Source organism: Saccoglossus kowalevskii, chromosome 12 (assembly GCF_978046115.1).
Source record: "Saccoglossus kowalevskii chromosome 12, keSacKowa6.1, whole genome shotgun sequence".
Taxonomy (NCBI): Eukaryota; Metazoa; Hemichordata; class Enteropneusta; family Harrimaniidae; genus Saccoglossus; species Saccoglossus kowalevskii.
The window spans coordinates 9,557,256-9,581,315 of record NC_140652.1 but is presented as its reverse complement, the minus strand read 5'-3'; the positions used below and the strand labels follow the sequence as shown (position 1 = coordinate 9,581,315).

General features: G+C 35.5%; 1 protein-coding gene across 1 annotated transcript in view; it reads left to right on the top strand.

Annotated features, from left to right (window-relative positions):
• Positions 1–280: 280 nt before the first annotated feature.
• LOC146735495 (uncharacterized) overlaps positions 281–24,060 on the top strand; it is a 35,948-nt gene continuing 12,168 nt past the window's right edge. The window contains exon 1 of the mRNA XM_085506111.1: positions 281–307. The gene's annotated coding sequence lies outside the window, so the exon portion shown is untranslated. The remainder of the gene's footprint in view (positions 308–24,060) is intronic.

Genomic DNA, 24,060 nt, shown 5'->3' with positions numbered 1-24,060 from the left:
GGAAATCTAGTATAGTAATTTTGACGTAGAATTCAGTGCACAACAAGTAAAGTAAAAATGGCGATTCTCGCAAAACACGAGACTCTCGCAATACACGAACCGCACTAATAATATATTACTGCAACTGGTGGCGCTCTAACCCCAGGATACTCTGGTAGCTTACAGTGGCCATTATCTCCAGGTCCTTTGACGTCGAGTCGTTTTCCCCCAGCCGGTTCGTTTTTTGAGAGAGGGATTTTTAGCAGCAATTGTTTATTGCATTGCATGAATATCCGACCAACAAGAAAGTTTGCTTTTCGCGACTGTGGTGAGTATTCGAGACACCTTATTTAAATTGCGGAGGAGTGAATTGTACTATTCAGTGTATTGTTTTCAGATTGTTGCTATAGTACATTATAGACAAGCGCTTGATCAAGGCTCATTAAACACAGACACAATTGTGCGTCACCTATTACCATAACGATTGCCTGGTTTGTAGATAACTGATTGACTGATTTGTAGATAACGTGATAATTGTCTTCAGGTCAAGTGGTTTTTACCGAGCATTTTTTCTTTATAGAATTGTTAGTACATAAATAGGAAATCCAATTTTCATGATAGTGGTGAGTACGAGAATTAAAATTGCGTGAGCTATAGTTACCGTAATCATTGTCTGCAGGTGTACTGGCATAGAGTCGTTATACCCATAAGTAGCCTAACAACGAAAAAGTCCAGTTCTCGCTATTATATATTTTGTTCTCATCGAACGCACTCAATGTAAATTTTAAGCCTCAGCGTATAAAATAAACGCATTACTTCTTTCTCATAATGTGCGATTTGTTTTCCTAATTTGACACTACATAGAACATGATAATAGTATATAACCATTCGCGATTGTACGTGTAATTCAATACTATTGAATTCAATAGGAATGAAACACTAGAATACGATGCGCAGTTTTCTGTTCTCTTCCTCTATAAAAAAAACAAGTGACCTGAAAGATATGTATTATTTCTTAAATAATGTTTTTTTGCACAAGAATACGATGCGCAGTTTTCTGTTCTCTTCCTCTATAAAAAAACACGTGACCTGAAAGATGAGTATTATTTCTTAAATAATGTTTTTTTTTGCCAGGCGACAGTTCCGGACATTGAATATCAGTGTTGTCTCTCTAGCGTTTTTTTACGTGCAGATAGCAAGGACTAGTGATGACACATTGTACATTATTGCTACAGATGCCATATTCATGTTTGGAACTACAAGACAGGGCTAAACGGCCATCTCTCTATAAAATGGCTATTTAATTTAGTTCACACAAACTGATTCAAATGAAGATGTGTGAAAATTTACGACAAATTTATCGCATACTACAAATCGCCACAGAGTTTGATTTTATCAATGCGATGTTTAGTTAGCGTCACCTGAAATCGTAAATAGTTCAGTTGAAATGCAAAATGATGCTTGGTATGATAACGCGCAATATTGTCAGACGAAATGACCTGACACTGCTGACTAGTGTCACCCATATATACGCCCTATTAATTTACTAAAAATAAAATTCGGATTTTACTTGAGAATATTCAATATGTCAGTGAAGATATCGGTTTAGTAAATGCCTTCTAAATTCAAGAACATGCGGAATTTGTTAAGTATTCACCTATGGCATGAGAAGAGGGATGTCAAGCTAGAGTCCGATAACTGCCGTTTCAATTTTCTAGACATGTATGGCAAAGTTGAAAAACTTTAGTTAAATGCATTGTTTCTTCTACGATATGAGTACCCCTTTTCTGCATAGCGGGAAATATGTCATAGTTATCGATAACTAAATGAACTTTGACACAATGTACGTCACTTAATACGAGAGTTACGATTGGTTGAACTGTAGATAACGTGATCGTTGTTTTTAGGCCCGTTGGCTTCGAGTCGTTTCTACACGGCCGTGTTCTTACGAGAATTGTTAGTAGCTTCCCTATTACACTACATAAGTGGACGAACAACAAAGAAGTATATTTCACTGTTCACTATTGGTGAGTATTTTAGAATTACGATATTATAATTCAATTGTGGATTTGTGAATTTTACCACTTAAATTAAGATGGTCCATAATCAAAAAACTAAATGTATCAAAGTTCAGGGTTGCATTATGTTTGCTAAGGTCGTCACTGTTGGCTATTTTTGTCACCTGAAACCATAAATAGTTGTGGTGTTATGCAAAACGATGCTTGGTATGATAACGTGCACTCATGCCAGACGAAGTGACCTGGCAGTACAAACCACAGTCAGTCATAAATTTAGTCCACGCGCTAATGATTTTGCATAAATTTAAATTCGGAGTTGCTTGTCTTCAGGTCAGGTCTTCAGGTCAAGTGGTTTTTACCGAGCATTTTTTCTTAATAGAATTGTTAGTACATAAATAGGAAATCCAATTTTCATGATAGTGGTGAGTACGAGAATTAAAGTTGCGTGAGCTATAGTTACCGTAATCATTGTCTGCAGGTGTACTGGCATAGAGTCGTTATACCCATAAGTAGCCTAACAACGAAAAAGTCCAGTTCTCGCTATTATATATTTTGTTCTCATCGAACGCACTCAATGTAAATTTTAAGCCTCAGCGTATAAAATAAACGCATTACTTCTTTCTCATAATGTGCGATTTGTTTTCCTAATTTGACACTACATAGAACATGATAATAGTATATAACCATTCGCGATTGTACGTGTAATTCAATACTATTGAATTCAATAGGAATGAAACACAAGAATACGATGCGCAGTTTTGTGTTCTCTTCCTCTATAAAAAAAACAAGTGACCTGAAAGATATGTATTATTTCTTAAATAATGTTTTTTTGCACAAGAATACGATGCGCAGTTTTCTGTTCTCTTCCTCTATAAAAAAACACGTGACCTGAAAGATGAGTATTATTTCTTAAATAATGTTTTTTTTGCCAGGCGACAGTTCCGGACATTGAATATCAGTGTTGTCTCTCTAGCGTTTTTTACGTGCAGATAGCAAGGACTAGTGATGACACATTGTACATTATTGCTACAGATGCCATATTCATGTTTGGAACTACAAGACAGGGCTAAACGGCCATCTCTCTATAAAATGGCTATTTAATTTAGTTCACACAAACTGATTCAAATGAAGATGTGTGAAAATTTACGACACATTTATCGCATACTACAAATCGCCACAGAGTTTGATTTTATCAATGCGATGTTTAGTTAGCGTCACCTGAAATCGTAAATAGTTCAGTTGAAATGCAAAATGATGCTTGGTATGATAACGCGCAATATTGTCAGACGAAATGACCTGACACTGCTGACTAGTGTCACCCATATATACGCCCTATTAATTTACTAAAAATAAAATTCGGATTTTACTTGAGAATATTCAATATGTCAGTGAATATATCGGTTTAGTAAATGCCTTCTAAATTCAAGAACATGCGGAATTTGTTAAGTATTCACCTATGGCATGAGAAGAGGGATGTCAAGCTAGAGTCCGATAACTGCCGTTTCAATTTTCCAGACATGTATGGCAAAGTTGAAAAACTTTAGTTAAATGCATTGTTTCTTCTACGATATGAGTACCCCTTTTCTGCATAGCGGGAAATATGTCATAGTTATCGATAACTAAATGAACTTTGACACAATGTACGTCACTTAATACGAGAGTTACGATTGGTTGAACTGTAGATAACGTGATCGTTGTTTTTAGGCCCGTTGGCTTCGAGTCGTTTCTACACGGCCGTGTTCTTACGAGAATTGTTAGTAGCTTCCCTATTACACTACATAAGTGGACGAACAACAAAGAAGTATATTTCACTGTCCACTATTGGTGAGTATTTTAGAATTACGATATTATAATTCAATTGTGGATTTGTGAATTTTACCACTTAAATTAAGATGGTCCATAATCAAAAAACTAAATGTATCAAAGTTCAGGGTTGCATTATGTTTGCTAAGGTCGTCACTGTTGGCTATTTTTGTCACCTGAAACCATAAATAGTTGTGGTGTTATGCAAAACGATGCTTGGTATGATAACGTGCACTCATGCCAGACGAAGTGACCTGGCAGAACAAACCACAGTCAGTCATAAATTTAGTCCACGCGCTAATGATTTTGCTTAAATTTAAATTCGGAGTTGCTTGTGAATATTCAATATATCAGTGAATATATCAGTGTAGTAAATGCCTTCCGAATTCAAGACTATGAGGACATTTTTAAATATCCACCTAAAACATGAGAAGAGGAATGGAAATTTACAGTTTGATTACCGCCGTTTTGATATTCTAGACAGCTATGTCAAAAAATAGTTTAAATACATAAACTCATTGTTCTACGATATGAGCACCCCTCTTCTCCGTTATCGAAAGTGTGATAATTGTTGTTGAAAAAGTAAGCTTTGACACATTGCACGTTACTTTTTCCGTGAGTTACTATAGGCTGATTTGTAGATAGCGTGGTCGTTGTCTTCATGTCCGTTGGCAGCAAGCCGTTTCTATCCAGCCTTTTTTATCATGAGAGATTTTTTTTTTCATTTTTTAAAAGACCTAACTAAGAAGTCTTAGTTTTCGCGAGTATTTGAGAATTGGTACATTTAATTTAAATTGCGGAGAAGTTCATATAAGTATTATAGTGCACTACACAAAATGTTTTGATCAAGGGTCCGTCATTAATGACACTGTTTATCTTACGTCGCGTGAAAATCAGAAAATGGCTGTTGCTTCAACTTTGCAGTGACCTATAACTAACGTTTAGTGTGAAAATTCTTTAGTACAATTTTTGTTTGTGCTGTCTTAACCTATGTTTATACAATTTTACCATCTTTCCAATTTAATCGACTATATTCTTACCCGGACTGCCATGATAGTAGTGACCTTATTTATATTCATACACTGTTTGTTCCGTGATATAGGGAACATATTCGGAGAATTACACCTCCTCTCTGTTCGGAGAATTTGTCACAGTTGTTGTCAAACAAATCACTATGGACACAATTGTACGTCACCTATTACGAGAGTAACGATTGGCTGATTTGTAAATAAAGTGGTCATTGTCTCCAGATCCGTCGACGTCGAGTCGTTTTATGCCATCATTTTGTTTTCTGTTGCTTCAACTTTATACTGACATATAACATAATCTAAAGTTTAGTGTGACAATTCGTTATTACAATGTTTATTTGTGGTGTCTCTTTTGAATATTTATCTTGAATTGGCCAAATATGTCTTTCTGCAGCGTCTATCACCAAATCACCTCGCTTCGATTTAATCGACTACATTCTCACCCAAACAGGCATGATAATATTAAACTCATTTATATTCATACACTGTTTGTTCCACGAGGGAAGTAACATATTGGGAGAATTACATCTCTTCATTGGTACGGACAATTTGTCATAGTTGTTGTTAAAGAATCACAATGAATACAATTGTACGTCACATATTACGAGTTATGATTAACTCATTTGTAGATAACGCGGCCATAACCCCCAGTCCTTCGGCGTCGAGTTGTTTTTACCCAGCATTTTCTTTTCTAAGAGACTTTTTAGCATTTTTTCTCAAGACATAAGTAGGAAGTCTAGTTTTTTCGAATATTTGAGAATCGTGACACTTAATTTCAATTGCGGAGAAGTTCGTATGGTTGTTACAGTGAACTACAGACTATGTCCTGTCCTTCAACATTGTGCAGACATATAACAAAGTCTAAATTTCTGTATGTTAATTCTTCGGTGCAATTTTTGTTTCCGATGTCTTACGTGATAATTTTTTATTTTTCTTGAATTCGCCAAATGTTAATTTTAGCGCACCGTGCATGCAATCTTAGCATTCTTTCGATATAGAAGACTATATTATTACTTAGACTGGCATGATAATATTATAATAATTTAGATTCATACACTGTTTGTTTCACGATATATTTAACATATTGGAAGAATTACACCTATTCTCTGTTACAAATAATTTGTCATTGTTGTTGTCAAAAAAATCACCATGGACAAAATTGTACGTCATCTTTTACGAGAGTTGCGATTGGTTGGGTAGTATATAACATGGTCATTGTTTCTAGGTCCGTTGGCGTCGAGTCGTTTCTACCCATCATTTTTCAAAACATAATTAAATATAATTTTCGCGTTAGTGGTAAGTAGTGGAGATATTTCTTTTATTTCGGAATCTATCCTTTGCCGGAAACTATCAAATTCGACATCAGTTAAAAAATTAATACGTTGTTGGCGTTCATTGCACATGTAACTTTGTAGTCCTATAACCAGCGAGAGTAATGTTTTGGAAGGGTAGCAAGTTCCGTCTACCTTCCTCGCCTCTGAAATGAATTTAATCAACCAATAACCAATATATCCATTACATCGAGACTTTGCAGGATTTTTACGTGCTCGTCAGAATTGGGTTCTATACATCAGTTATTGTGGACCATGGCCCATTCGTTGAATGCATGAATTGTCCTCATGTAGCACATTTGCAACTGCTTGTTCTGTAGAATCGGTCACAGGGTCAGTAACACGTCCACGTGAGTGTCCGTGGAACAATATAAATAAATGACATATCATTCATTTTTTTATATCTTTCATAAAACAATAAACGGTGATAGTTATTATTAATTATAATCAATGAGCACGATATCACATACCTTAGGAACTCATGCAAATCACCGTTTTTCAAGCCGAGTTCGTTCAGATACTCGGCAGCCTGGGTAGACTCGATCAACTCGTCCTCACTGACGTCTGGAAATACAGTGTAACTCATGGTCCCAACAATGCCAAAAATAGAGAACATGCTTCAAGGGTTCCTTATGTATACCCCTCGATAGCGTGTTTGGCGAATCACATCACTTTTAGGATCACCTGGGTTATATTTCAATCAATCTGATTGGTTAAAATCTGTCCATTTGTCCAAGATGTTTAAATCGATTCTAAGGAAATTGCGAAAAATAGGGTGAAACCATTTGTTCTGATATCGACCTCAAATGAGAATACAATTGATTTGGGGTTATTTCGTTATACAATAAAGGGTGTTCCCCTGAAACTCATCGTCTGTGGCGTCGGTCAATATTATGACTATTGCTTCGATTGTCGTGCTATATTTCACACAAAAAATACTCATATCTTGTAATAGTGTTTCAAAATTATTTTAATATTATCATACCAGTCTGGAAAATTGAAATGGCGGTAATCAGACTCCAGGTTGATGTCCCTCTTCTCGTGATTTAGATGAATGTTTAAAACTTTTCACGTGTTCTCAATTTTAAAGGCATTCAGCAAAAGTGATAAACTGATGAGTAAATATCGAACTCTCCTTTGTCATAGAGTAATAGATATAGCATATCAATAGGGCTTGGAATAAATATGTTATTGACTATAGTCTGCAGTGCCAGATCGCTTCGTCTAGCAATACCTAGCATCCGTTTGTATAGTAACATGACTATTTATGGTTTCAGGTGACGCTACTTAAATATCTGTGGCGATTTGTGTTTTCTGTAAATCTATCGTAGATTTGTGCACTTCAACATTATATTCAGGTTGTGTGTGACACACTCAGGTATATGAAATCAATAAGTTCAGACATACTGGACTAGCATATATACATATATACTGGCTACAAACCTCCTGGATACACTATACTTGCTAGCCAAAGGCTATTAATAAGTACTTCTAACATTTAAGAATATTTTTCTACTCATTTCTGACTGCCTGTGGCTGTTAATTGTAATATTTGTAAATATTCATGAATGCAGATTCTATTTAGAACGCGATGATGCTAATATTGGCATAAGAGTGAACGTGATGAAACAGAGAATATAACATTATTTGAAGGGCATTTAGGTGCAACGTACTAAGCTAATAATTTGTATATATTATCAATCACTTCATATTGTATAATAATGCAACACAATTTCTACATTGACGATGAAATACCACGTACAGTGTTACAGTAATGATGTAATGTCACTGTAAAATTGTACTACATTGATACTAGCATATCCAAATACCGGCACAGAACTGCAGTTATAGGTATACCAAAAATGTGATACTGCAATAAAAGCCATACCCATAAAAATAATTTTACACTATTAATAGTACTGATACTCTTTGTAATAGTGATACTATAATACCGATTATATTATTACTACTAAGGTAATTACGTAATAAATAAGCTTTAGTAAAATGACAATGTTACTTTTATAGTGTCATATTATATTATTATAATATTACTGGCATCTTTAATGGTAACGTAATACTAACCATACTCATATAGTAAAAGTTTTATAAATCGCGTTAATACATAAAAACTGCATTGTATATGCTAGTGTAATACTTTAATAACCTAACAATAGTGACACTGTAACTCCAATTGCACTGGTGCAGTAAAATAATCTTACTCTAGAGCAAGTAGGCAAGATCGTAAATCATTCCACTTAATATACACTTTGTCTTAGAGTAGACAATATTCATGAAATTGTTGTGATACACACATGGCGGTTTGTAACTATACAATTTTTTCATCAACACCGAGGGATTTTGCAGTTATTTTTGGTGTCGGTCGACCTCGCTTATGTCTATATTCTGGTGTCCAATGCAGGGCTGTGCTGGTGATGTTGTTCTTCTCTCTTCTGATGACGTAAAAAGAAATCCCAATTAAAAAACAAATTCAAAAATATTTAACAATCACACTATAACATTAAACTGTGTATAAACATGCACACGTATGCCAATCTTTAATAGATATTACATACTTGGAATTGCAAAATGCAGATTCATATTTTTTTCAAAATAGTTACATAGGAATAATGTACTTTAGAACACCGGCTTCCACGACGACCATAATCTGAAGCCAATATATGTCATGGACTTTGGTTTGCGCAAATACGAAATCCGCGGTGTATGGCCTTTTCAGCAGATAGTTGCATGTCAAATACATCGAAACAAGTCTCGTGACTTGTCATATCAATCAGTAAGTCAATATAGATAAACACGCTGTCGATACATGTACAGACATCCGTATACCCTGTATGAAATAGAAACATTGGCAACCGTTTTGTACTAAATAAACATACCAACATTGCAAAATACTTCCTTCATTGGAAACTCAAAATCAGACACATTGCACTCACTCGAATTTGCTCAAGGAGATACCAGAGATTGATAACTCTTAAAGTTGTATTGTTGGCAAGGTTTTGTTTGCCATCGCCATGTTAAGTGATATGTGCACTGTAATATATTCAGCAGGTATTCGCCTTACCAAACAACACCGCGCATGTTCCGTAACTCTGGTTGTTATTTTTGAATTTTAGGTTGTCATAAAATCACTGAAACGCATTTGGTATTCTTTTTACCACTGTCGAAGAATCATCGACATTATCGATTATTACAAACACAATCTTTATGATTAGTTTTGATTAGGCTGAATCGCCATGCACATCAGACCTTTACTGGATTACTGTATAACAATTATACTTATTTTTTAATATATAGCATATTCCACTCATCATAAAGCGGGAGGGTCTTGCCCTGCGCACGCGCGGGAATTGAGTCCCAAGCGATGATAACAACACACGCTGAAAACGGAAAGACTCACGGGCAGACGCTTGTTTGTAAACAGTGACACACTATGGCCATCTGATGCATGTGCAGGTGACGGCTCCCCTGCTTTAATAAAAAGTCCGAACAAACGCCAAACATTAATTTAATTGTGCTTTTAGGTTTATTTAGCACAAAACGGTGGCTAATGTTGCTAATACATCCACGTTATACATATGCCTGTATATGTATCGACAGCGTGTTTATCTGTGTTGACTAATTGTTACGGGATTCGTTTAGATGTATGAGACATGCAACTATCTGATGAAAAGGACAAACACCGTGGATTTTGTATTCGCACAAACCAAAGTTCACAACATCGTCGTGGAGACCAGTGTCCTACGGTACACTATTTCTGTGTAACTATTAACAAAATAGTATGAAATTACATTTTATAATTCAAATTATGTAATATTCATTAGGCATACGTGTTTATGTTTATACACAGTTTATTGTTTTAGTGTGATTGTTAAATACTTTTGAATTATTGTGTTTTAATTGCGATTTCTTTTTATATTTACACACTGTATCTATTTATATCGACGTACACCATTCAATTAATAAGTAACTTTATTCGGGTATACAATAACTAACAAATAACTCGGCATTGAAGAACGTTTAATAAAGGCAGATTGTAACGTGCTTATCATAACAGTTTAATGAATATTTCAGTGAATATTCATTAAAATAAAACAAACATAGCGTATTCTATTACAATCTTGCCGATTGAGAATCTAGAGTAAGTAGCGAATAAAAACTCCCAACGAATACAAATAAAGGGATACTGACCCCTGGTATTACCTGTTCTTCGCATGTCAAAATTGGGAATTGAATTTATGCACCAACGCAATAATATATCTATCCAGAATTGCCACCAGTAAATATTTGTTAAGATGGGAACTCTGATGAACTATCACGTCATAGTAATAAACAATTAATACTTATTCATGTTCCTCAGGAATACTATACGTTCAGTTTGAAATCAAGGTCTTAAATAATATACCATGAATTGTATACAAATCGCAAAAGATAATGCAGCAATACGTTTAATCAATATAAGGAACATGTACGAAGAAATTACTCTGTACTTTTCGCTGATGGCGGTGATATTAGTTAGTTAATTTAACAACAACAAGAACAATTTTATCAGCGTCTTGAAAATACGTATATAGAACACAATTAAACAAATTGACAAGTTCAAAACCTCATTAATAGAATGTCTAATTTTGGAAGTAGAAACAACAACAATGAAAGCACATACACATACATTTACACTCTTATATACCTTTCTCTCAATCTGGGATCTTTATAATCTAAACGCACATTACAAGTATAACTAATACAGTATTCAAAATGTCTGGATATTGTAACATACAAATGTGTAGCTGTTTCCATGACAACCCCGAAGGTCGATTTATATCAGTAGCCAATTTTGTTTAAAATATAAAAACGTTATTTGTAATAGAATATCCATAATATTAGTTTAAAATGAAAATTATCAGTTGTAAAAATCTTTATTATTGATAGAATTGCATTTGAATAATTTGAATAATTGCGATAGCTCCTAACATTACCCAGTGCTTTCTACCAATTTTACAGCGATATTTATGATCTATATTCCCTGTATAGATTACATGAATACAAATATTTTTATTCAAAACTTGGGCGATTTGCAAGGTGGACCGGGAAAATTGGGTACAAAACTGCAATACTCGCTATAGAAGCCACAATAAACAGTGAAAGCGAGCCAGTGTCCAAGAAAATGACTGAAGTTAACTGACCACAATTGACTTATTTACAGACAGTATTCATCTGCTAAGGCTAGTGATTGGTTGTTCGCAATCGCCATTTTAAATTTAAACGTTTATAAACAATTTTGAGCAATAACTATAAATGTAATTGGTAATGGAAAATCCATAATTAGTCCAATTTTCAGGTGTACTTGTCAGTCTCAGGTTCGAAGCGTAGTTCTGTGGCTCGTTTGTCTCACACGATAATGTAAAGAAAACGCAATCAATTTGTGTTGGTGGTGGCGCTGTTTAATGCTCCTTACGCTGTTATAACCTGTGGGTCTCTTTGTCAACGATGCGTTTAAAATCGACGAGGCAATAATACATAGATATCTAGTGAGTGAAAACATGACATCTGATTTATTAAACACGTGAGGCAATTCGCCCAAAGCTCAGAAAATATGAAAACTGTTATCCACACATTTCATGAGAGATCGCCAAAAACACTTTTTACGGTATCTGAAATAAATGTTACCATTTATTACTAAACAGATAGTAATATAGACACCTGTTTAGCATGATGGTTGCCGATGATTGGGTACAAGAGCATAGAAATGTAAAATGAAAATTGTTATCCATAACAAATATGAAACCATCAAAAGTGCCCTTATAAACAAACATTTAATTCATAGATCGGTTTGCAGAGTAAGCCGGTGCATTTTTTATTACGGTTTGACCACCGAGTTTGTCATTCCCTATGAACATTTCCAGATAAAAATAGCTCCAACCAATATCAAACTTGACTTGTTCTAAGGTGTGGTACATGAAAATGAGTGTTGTGACATGTGACAAAAAACACAGGCATATAAATACTAACTTCCTAGGATTGTTATTTGCTCTAAATAATCCAGAGTAGAACGAGATGAATCAACGCTATAGTCCGCTATCGTTATTTTAATATTGGATGCAACCATTATTTTATGGGGAACCACGGGTCATTACTTGAGCAGAGATAACAACCATGATTTCAAAAATGCCTTGATCAATAAGAGTCAATAAGAAGTTACAGGTAAACATTGTTTTTTTATTTGTTTTCATTAGAACAAAAAATGCATTTGACAGATAAATATAAAGATGATTCCCCACATATGCTAGAGGGCTCTCCGACCAAAAATTTGCAATAATTTACTCTTGCAGAATTGAATGCCAATAGTAATGTATGTATGTAGATGTATCTGACTAGCATGCACAAAAAAGTTGTTAAATTGAGAGAACAAATGTCTCAACATATATTTGATACTTATTTTAGTTTAAAAAAATAGACTGGTGCTTATCTTATAGAAATTATCTGATAGGTAAAATTATCTGATGTTAGAAGTGAGTTTTGCACGAGTTTACAAAACGTGCAAGTTCAACATGCAAATACTGCACGTGTCATTTTCTTTAAAGGATTGACATCATTCTCTTGTTTTACTAGAATACAATATAGAAACATTGTTCTCTTCTAGTTCCATTCTATCGGTGGTTCAATGAATACCTCAAGAATGACCACGTTTTTGTTTACCTAACATGACCAAATATTCTCTATTTAAGTAGAGAATAGTTGATATCGTTACAAAATGAAAACAGTCTTAATAAGATTGATCTAAGACACCTACATACCAAGTATTAAATTAATTGAAGTATTCAAGACGTCGTCGGTAGTAGCTGCGTTGGCCGAACTACAATATGTTTTATCCTTAAATACATTGTTTTTTTTGGGATCATACTTGTTTTTGTCACTATAATACTAATTTAATAACTTGATTCTACATATGCTAAAGTATTGCGCCATTTACATTCGAAGTTAACAGGGCAGTCCCAAATATTCTGACTTTTACAATGACATGCAGGCAATAATATCTACACTTTGTACAAGTGTACTCGACTAGCATTGGTTTTAGAAGAACACTGGGAAGTATATCACACCGGAACTAATATCGCACGTTAACGCGGGACATTAATTCCTGGCTTGATTCGTGATACATTTGATTCACATTTGGTACACATGTCATAAATGGATACATACGTGAAGTCGTTTTCTATTCAAATTTAATTAAGAAAGACTAATACACTGATACTTCATGTTAATAAAATAGTATTATTAATCACACCTCACTGCTGTTACGCATGATGTGATTGGTTGAGACTCTATCACATGATGTTGTTTAAACATGGATATTACATTGTATATTTCCCGCCAAGTGTATATTACATGGGAATATGATATGAATGACGTCGCTGAAACTACTGCGCAACGATACTTCGCCTAACAAACGTTCGCTGCACTGGTGCTGCCCCGGCTGCTGTTGTTTTTGGACTGGTTTCAAGGTTTTGAAGGAACTTTAACCATCTGAAATAGACAGCGAATGTGCCAGAATGGATATTAGGTAAGATACTCTGTTTTAATGTTCAAGGTATTTTTATATCAAGCAGGAATGTTCGGCAAAGCCGCCATTGAAACGTCGCAGCCGGGGTCGCTGCGGCGCTTTCTACGCTGTGAGCATTTCTGCGCGTTCCACGCCCATATTTTAACTGAAAACGATCTGGAGCTGTGTGACTTGTGAATAAAAGGTGCGGTACTTTAGTGAGAAAGTAAGTTCAGTCACCTCCACGGCACTCTGATATTTTTATCTGGAGAGTGATCAAATAACTTGCGGTTGAGAATTTCCCCATTCATTTCAAAAATGTTGTTCTTGAGTGATTCACACAGCGGAAACACGATTACAAAAAAGAGAACCCGTGTCTGAAAATAACATTTACTGAGTGTATTTCGCAGTTTTTGTTTTCAGAAAAATATGTATGTATGTTATTGAGTAATTTGCGTTTGATAATGAGCACTGGACTGCACTGAATACAATGAGTATAATTGTACTCTGTAACTGGTACTCACGTTTAACAAGTTAATTTACAAATGTAATAAATTCATGTGATTTATTTTTTTCGTCTGATGCCACAATATTGTTGTTTATGGTGAATATATGTGGGTATGTGTTGTTTGCATTTCAATTTCATTGGAGCCTCGCCATAGTTAATTTATAACTGAATGATTTCAGATTCGATGTGTCAATGCCTAAATAATAGTAGATGGCCCAAGCGACTGAATAAACTCAGATAATATACGTATATTTAATATATTCCAGGGCGGAAACAGGACATTTTCACCGTCTGGCAATAATAACGGTGAAAACAAATGCCATAGACTCAGAAAATGGTACCTTGGGATATTTGAGACTCCTGAACAGTATAACAATATATGTTCAGGATTACTTAAAAGTTGAGCTTGTACCATTCTCGATTTTAGCTGTTTTCAGCGGCTCTTCCGATGTTCCAGAGAAAAACTCGCAGAACTCATAGAAATGCACACACTCCTAACACTCTCCGCGCTCTCATTTCCGTTCTGCTCATTATTAATGTACGGTTGTATATATAGCTAACGAAGCATGTCGATGCATGTAGTAAGGTCAGTTGCTGATGTATTCTGTAAACAGACATATTATACTCTTACGTCAGAATAGTCATTATAATTCAGATACAGATACAAGGTTAAGCATAAAACAATATAGTTATATATACTCATATATTCTGCACCTTTTACGTTTTTACATCCCATCGCAAGATCAAATTCATCACTATACGTCGATAGTTGTGAACATTATTTCAAATATATGACAAATGGCACAGTTTGCAGCATTTTTGTCGTTACCACCACAATAAACTCTCAATAGATAATGTGAAGGTATTTCGAGACCAAAGTTCGCAAACTATACTGAAAGAATATTGACTGTGGTCGATGCAACCACATATTGTACAAGTTTAAAAAGGGTCCGATCCATTTTTCCCGTTCTGATTTTTTTATTTCTCATTCCGTTATTTGCTTTAGAGAACTTGTATGAGCGCTGATAAGAATGCTGTGATTTGTTATCATAATAGTGAATAATGTGAGCTGGTGGGCCAGAATTTCAAAACTGTGATTGCACACGTAGATCGGCGGTCACATTTCTATAAGACAACACGGAAGTTGCCAATATTACGAATAAAAGTATAACATGTCACGTGAATTTTAGCGCTATGATTAATATCCAAAAAAATATTTGATTAGAGTAATGTTTGAAATTTGTTGGCGTTTAGTCAGGTAGACTGATGACCATGGTGGTTTTAAATAAACCTTGAAGGGCACTTCTTCCTGGGGTCTCATGATCAGTGATGTATAATTAATCAAAAGTATAGCACATAACATTGTTATTGTGCTATAATTAATGTTTAATCCGCTATTTAGCAAGTCCTGTGTATGAAAACGTACATTAAATTTTGAAATATTTGTAGCAATTGGTATCGAAAAAGCCAGTTTTAGGGAAATCTGGTTCTCCGTGATGAAACAAATGTTCTAGTAGCAATCGCAAAGACCTGAAGTCATGAACTCACACAGTTAGGGTATACTGGTATTCACCGATGTTTTAACCCCCTTTCTCACGGTCAGGCCGATCTTTTGTTGGCCTATGTTAGGAATAGAAACGTTTAAATCACTTTTTTAGGGCAAAAATGTAAATTTTGAGCGAAGCGCCCTCAATGGCGATCTAATTGAGTACCGGGAAGATTCCAGATACACTTTTGCTAACGCTGACATAAGATATGTCACAAGGGTAATACCCCTTCCCAAAATGCACCAGAAGCTGTTGACCTTTAAACCGATATTCATATGTACATACCGATGGCCTTCGAACGCTTCCACTCATATAAAGTTTCTGATCAAGCATTGTAAATATGCGCCTGTGATTGCCTGTGTGTTAATCATTCATCTGCCACGTGACGTGATTAAACGGAAAGGCTCATATACATATGTTAAAGCCACTGATTTTATAGAATCTACAGGCGGGTTCGCACAAATGCGATCCGGTTCAAGGACACATGTATATACATTCGTGGAGGAAACAGTGGCGGCGGCACAAGGAGGGCAGAAACAAATGTTTGAGGGGCGTCGCCCCCTAAAATCAAGCTGAAACCCTTTGTATCATCAAAATTTGCGCCTCAAAATGCAGGAAATAACTTTCCAGAGTGTCTAGATTTCATGCAACATTTCGTGCCGCCGCCCCTGGGTAATCATTTGATGGTACCCGAGCAAAGTATATAATATAATCTGTCACACGCAACGTAATATTACCGTAATTGGTATAGTACATGTGTGATGGTTCAAATACCAAAATGGCAACAGTAACAAAAAGAATTCCCTGGCGGCGATGATAAAATACGAACACGGAGCCAACAGATGAGGTTTCAACTGGTACTCGTATTATTATACTCTGCAAACATCAAATACAATAACGCGGTAAAACTCCACTACTCCAATAACTAGATACTTAAACTCCAATACAATTCAACGAGATCTCCGATCTGATCTCAGTGCTGAACAACTCCCCTATATATACCCATACTGTCTAAATAGCCCATTACATCAGCATACATAATAAGTCTGGAATTTACTACAAATTTCTAGAATGTTCCATTACCTTCTATTGCCTTCTACAGTGTCCTATTACATATTCAACCAGCTTCTAAAAATTCCACCCAGACACAGTACGGTTCTAGAACATTCTCAGTCACACGGAAGTGGTAAACAAGTCGTATGCGACATAATCAAAAAGCTAAATGGGTTATAGTTTGTGTATAAAGGGTTGCATTATACTTGTTTCAGTGCAAAACTTACTATTGTTTGACCAAAGGTCTGTTACACTATTAGTCATTTTGTTTTAAGTGGCGTCGCAATCAGACGTAGTATAAAGTTCAGTGCGTCGATTGAGTGTTGATAAAGGTTGGGTCGCTTTGGTATTGTGCCGCTCATTTGCATATTGTCACTGCATCACTTGTTGTATTATCGGCCATGCGTCCAGACACTCAAGTAAATCAGCCTTAGACTGTAAAACATTCAATAAGGGAGGGAGGTTGTTAAATTAGTGTAACTTGTGCTACTTTTGTTACTTATCTGATTATCATCATTTCTGCAGCCCCTGTCATGCAATATTGTGTTTGTCTTCTGTGTCTAGCTTGTACATGTTAACAAATCAAAAAGTTAATAACAACTATGACTTATTTCCATAATGGAAAGAGGCTACCTTCCCTATAAATTACTCATATCGTGGAATAGTGTTTCTAAATTATTTTAATATTGTCATAACAGTCTGGAAAATCGAAACGGCGGTAACCAGACTCTAACTTGTGATTGTCCTTCTCGTGCCATAGATGAATATTTAAAACTTTCCTCGTGTTCTCGATTTTAAAAGCAGTTAGTAAATATGATGAACTGATGAGTGCTTCTTCCCAAGTAAACATCGAATTTGTCATAAAATAATAGAGATATCATATCAATAGAGCGTGGAAAAATATGTGATTGACCATAGTATGCAGAAAAAAGTGTTGGATCAGTGATACATTCTGCTCTGAAATATTTAAGAAATAATATTCGTATTAAATATCTAGATACTGTGCCATTATATCTATATTTAATATCTTCACCGATTTGACACGTACTGGATAAATTGTGAAAGCCGTAAGCGTACATGAGAGATGCAAAAAACATTTAACAGCGCCGCCACCGATGAATTGTGCGCGCTTCCACTTCCCAGCTGCGTAGATGTCCGGGTAATTTAGGTAGTGTTCGGTACAGTAGAAAAATCAAGACGTCGATCAGTTTGAGTATTGCCCACGGAAATGTGATTGAAGGAGACAGAGTCTTTTGATTTTGTCAATTTCGGTTACACAAACACTAAGGTTTATGTCACGAGTGGTTTCGGTCACGATTGTATCTTGAATGGGATTGGTTCGTGCGTTTTCCTGTCCTTCATACACGCTTTCGTTTCTGGGCACACACACACACACTTGAATATCAGCGGCACTTCCGGTTACACTTTCGTCTTCGATTTCACGATGATTCGCTGATTTGGATGATGAATTTTCGGATACATCTTTAGTATCAAACAACTTGCATTCCGGCCATTTCTCTCAATCAGACAACCAGCTTGGTCCCATCCACCATAGAGTAGATTGTTCTAAATCTTCTGGGGATAATCCTCGGGTGAGAAGGATTAGATACAGTGTGTACATGTCGAAATTCTTGATTATGTTTTAGAATTCAGACATATTTTGTATTTCACAACGAACGATACGGCGAAAAACACGTCGTGTTCCTACAACTGCTCCCATTAATTCGAGACGGGGAAGAGTAAGAGATTGGTTTTTCACGAGACAAGATTCGCCAGTTTCCGTGAGTATATACGCGGTTGCTCCATATGCACGCATGGAGGCATCGGAGAATACATGAAGCACGACGTTATTTACATCAGTAGTGAAATATTGTCGTGGTATATCGATATTGCAAATGTTATGATGGTCTTTAGTAGAAATTTCCATTCATCCAAGAGTTCACTAGCAATAGGTTGATCCCAGTCATGATTACTTTTCCAGAGGGACTATATGATTAATTTCGCTTGAATTTGTATAGGTGTAGATAGACCAAGTGGGTCATATACCCTGGCAGTATAAGCCACGATTTCACGTTACTTCGTTTAAAGACGGTATCGCAGGTGTTTTAATTTTCATTGTATGATATGAGTATTCCACTGTAATCCCAATATACCAACATTGGTAGCGGTAAGTTAATCAGAAATAATGTCACGAATAAATGGGATTGAAGTTTGAGAGTAGTTGAAAGATTGAGATGAGAATGTCAATTAATCGAATCAAAAATATTAATAGAGTTCAAATGATCAGTTGTAACCTGCTGATGAGTTTACTTGTAGAGGTTACCAATTTGCTTGTAGAATGTTGTGAGTTCAGCAACAAAATCCACATTCGATCTTGGTCTCGGCACGAACATTATGTGGTGGGTGAGATATAGTTGCGTTGTATAGAGTAATAGACATCTATGAGACAAAGTCAGAACCCTAGTAACGATTGGCTGATTTGTAGATAACGTGGTTATTGTCTCCACGTCCGTCGGCGTCTAGTCGTTTTAACCTAGCAATTCGTTTACTGAGAAAATTTATAGTTTTTTTTTGTTATTGCAAAACCTAAGTATAAAGTCAAGATTTTAGTGAGAGTCGTGGGTATTTCAGAATCGAGACACTTAATTTAAATTGCGGAGACGTTCATATGTTGTTACAGTGGTCAACAGACGATGGCTTGATAGAGGGTCCGTCATTAATGACACTGTTTATCTTACGTTGCGTGAAAATCATAAAATGGCTGTTGCTTCAACTTTGTACTGTGGAATGCGACATTTTAGTTCAATTGTGGAAGGTTGAATTTGACGACTTAAATTAAGTTGGACCATAATAAAAAACTAAATGTATCAAAGTTTAGGGTTGCATTTATTTGCAAAGGTCGTCACTGTTGGCTATTTTTGTGACCTAAAAAAACATAAATAGTTGTGGTGTTATGCAAAACGATGCTTGGTATGATAACGTGCACTAATAGCAGTCGAGGTGACCTGGCACTGCAAACCGTATTCAGTCATCAGTTTAGTTCACACGCTAATAATTTGCTGAAATTTACATTCGGAGTTGCTTGTGAATATATATGTTGTTTCAGTGGCCTACAGACTATGGCTGGATCAAGGGTCCGTCATTAATACCACTGCTTATCTAACGTTGCGTGAAATCCTGAAAATGGCTGTTGTTTCATCTTTGAACTGTAGAATAGCGACATTTTAGTTCATTTGTAGAATGTGAATTTTACCAATTAAATTAAGTTGGTCCATAATCAAAAAAAATAATGTATCAAAGTTCAGGGTTACATTATGTTTCCAAAGGTGTATTTGAGAATCGAGACACTTAATTTAAATTGCGGAGAAGTTAATATAGTTGTTACAGTGCACTACACAAAATGTTTTGATCAATGATCCGTCTTTTACGACACTATTTATTTTCCGTGGCTAGACAATCAGAAATTGGATTTTGCTTCAACTTTGTACTGATATATAATATTGATGAAAGTTTAGCGTGACAATTCTTAAGTGCATTTTTTTGTTTGCGGCGTTTTCTCTGAATATGTGTCTTGAATCGGCCAAATCTCTGTTTCCGCATGACCCTTTATGCAATTTTACCGATGTTTTGATTTAATCGATTACATTTTAACCCAGACTTGCATAATTCATGTTTGGGACTACAAGGCAGGGATAAACAACCCTGTCACTATCAAATGGCAATATGATTTTAGTGCACAAAAACTGATACATATGTAGATGTGTGAAAATTGACGACAAATTTATCACATAATACAAATCGACACAGAGTTTGATTTTATCAATCCTATGTTGAGGTAGTATCACCTTAATCCATAAATAGTTGTGATGTTGTGCAAAACGATGATTGGTTTGATAAAGCGCAAAATTGCCAGACAAGTTAGCAGACACTGCTGTCTATAGTCACTCATATATTTAATCTATACCCTATTGATTTTCCAAAAAAAATCGGATTTTACTTGAGATTATTCAATATATATCTGAATATATCAGTTTAGTAAATGCCTTCTAAATTCAAGAACATACGATTTTTTTAAGTATTCACCTAGGACACAAGAAGATGGATGACAGGCTCGAGACCGGTTACCTCCGTTTCAATTTTCCAGACTGGTACGGCGAAGTTGAACAACTTTAGTTACATGCATTATTTTTTCTACGATATGAGTAGACCGCCTCTGCTTTACGGGAGTATGTCATAATTATTGATAACTATATAAACTTTGACACAATGTACGTCACTTATTACAAACGTTACAATTGGCTGAACTGTAGATAACGTGATCATTGTTTTCGGGCCCATTGGCGTTGAGTCGTTTCTAACAAGCCGTGTTCTTAGGAGAATTGTTAGTAGCTTCTCTGTTACACTGAATAAGTGGACAAACAACAAGCAAGTATACTTCACTGTACAGAGGTGAGTATTTGAGAATAGCGACATGTTAGTACAGTTGTGGAAGGGTGAATTTTACCATTTAAATTACGTTGGTCCTAATCAAAAAACTAAATGTGTCAAAGTCTAGGGTTGAATTATGTTTGCAAAGGTCTTCACTGTTGGCTATGTTTGTCACCTGAAACCATAAATAGTTGTTGTGTTGTACAAAACGATGTTTGGTATGATAACATGCACTAAAGCCAGACGAAGGGACCTGGCACTGCAAATAATAGTCAGTCATAAATTTAGTTCACCCGCTAATGATTTGCTCAAATTTAAATTTGGAGTTGCTTGTGAATATTAAATATATCAGTGAATATATCAGTTTAGTAAATGCCTTCTGAAGTCGATACTATGAGGACATTTTTAAATATCAACCTATGACATGAGGAGAGGGATTAGAAGTTAGAGTTTGATTACATTTTTCTCCGTTATGGAGAGTGTCATATTTGCTTTGACACATTGTACGTTACTTTTTTTACAAGAGTTACTATTGTCTGATTTGTTGAAAACGTGGTCACTGTCTCCATGTCCGTTGGCGTCAAGCCGTTTCTACCCAGCTTTTTTTGTTTTATGAGAAAATGTTTAAATAATTCAGGTCAATTTGATCAAGGGTCCGTCATTATTAACACTGTTTATCTTACGTGGCGTGAACATCAGAAAATGGCTGTTGCTTCAAAGTTGTACTGACATATAATTAAAGTTCAGTGTGATAATTCTTTAGTGCAATTTTTCTTTGTGGTGTCTTATCTTATGTTTACAACATTTTTCCATCCTTTCGATTTTATCGACTATATTCTTTCCCATACTGCCATGATAGTAGTAAACTAATTTATATTCATACACTGTTTGTTCCATGATATAAGGAACATATTCTGAGAATTACACCTTCTCTCTGTTTGGAAAATTCGTCATGGTTGTTGTTTAAACAAATCACCATGGACACAATTGTACGTCACCTATTACGAGGGTTACGATTGGCTGATTTGTAGATAACGTAGTCATTGTCTCCAGGTCTGTTGGCGTCGAGTCATTTCTACCCAGCATTGTGTTTTCTGAGAGAATTTTTAGCATTTTTTTTATAAGACTTAAGTAGGAAGTCTAATTTTCGCGAGAGTGGTGAGTATTTCAGAATACAGACATTTACTTTAAAGAAGAAGTAATATGGTTGTTATAGTGAACTACAGACAATGGCTTGATTACGGGTCCGTCACCAATGGCACTGTTTAAATTACTTGGCGTGAAAATCAGAAAATGGCTGTTGTTTCAGCTTTGTACTGACATATAACAAAGACTAATGTTTAGTGGGACAATTCTTTAGTGCAATTTTTGTTTGCAGTGTCTCATCTGAATATTGTTATTTTTTTATTGAATTGGACGATTTTTTTTATGCAGCACCGTTCATGCAATTTTACCGTCCTTTCGATTCAATTAACTACATTCTTAGCCATTCTTAGCATTTTTAAAAGACCAAACTTAGAAATCTTAGTTGTCGTGAGTATTTGAGAATAGAGACAATTAATTTAAATTATGGAGTAGTTTATATAGATGTTACAGTGCACTACACAAAATGTTTTGATCAAGGGTTCGTCATTAATGGCACTGTTTATCTTACGTTTATCTTACCATCCTTTCAATTTAATCGACTGTAATCTTACCCAGACTGCCATGATAGTAGTAAAATAATTTATATTCATGCACTGTTTGATTCATGATATAAAGAACATATTCGGAGAATTACACCTCCTCTCTATTCGGAGAATATGTCATGGAAGTTGTTTAAACAAATCACTATTAACACAATTGTACGTCACCTATTACGAAGGTTACGATTGGCTAATTTGCAGATAACGTGATCATTGTCTTCAGGTCCGTCGACGTCGAATAGTTTCTACCCTGCATTATGTTTTCTGAGAGAATTTTTAGAATTTTCTTTACAGAACTCAAGTAGTAAGTCTAGTTTTTGCGAGAGTGGTGAGTATTTCAGAATAGAGACATTTAATTTAAATTGCTGAGAAGTTCATATGGTTGTTATAGTTGGCTACAAACAATGGCTTGATCAAGGGGCAGTCACTAATGGCACTGTTCAATTTACGTGGCGTGAAAATTAGAAAATGCCTATTGCTTCAACTTTGTCTTGACATATAACACAGACTAAAGTTTAATGTGGAAATTCGTTTTCGCGATTTTTATTTGCGGTGTCTCGTGTTTTTCTTGAATACGCAAAATATATCTGAATATTTTAATTTTTTCTTGAATTGCACAAATCTGTCTTTCCGCAGCACCATTTACGCAATTTTACCGTCGTTTCTATTCAATTGACTACATTCTTACCCAGACTGCCATATTAGTGGTAAACTAATTTATATTCATACACTGTTTGCTCCACGATCTGAGGAACATATTCGGAGAATTAAACCTCTTCTTTGTTAAGAAGAATTTGTCATAGTTGTTGTTAAAAAACCCACCATGGACTCAATTGTACGTCACCAATTACGAGGGTTACGATTGGCTGATTTGTAGATACCGCCGTCACTGTCTCTAGGTTCGTTGGCGTCGAGTCGTTTCTACCCAGTATTTTGTTTTCTGAGCGAATTTTGTAGCAATTTGTTGACAAGACTTAATAAGGAAGTCTAGTTCTCGCGAGAGTGGCGAGTATTTCAGAATAGAGACATTTAATTTAAATTGCGTGAAAGTTCATATGGTTGTTATGGTGGACTATAGACAATGTATTAATCAAGGATGCGGTCACTAATGGCACTGTTTAACTT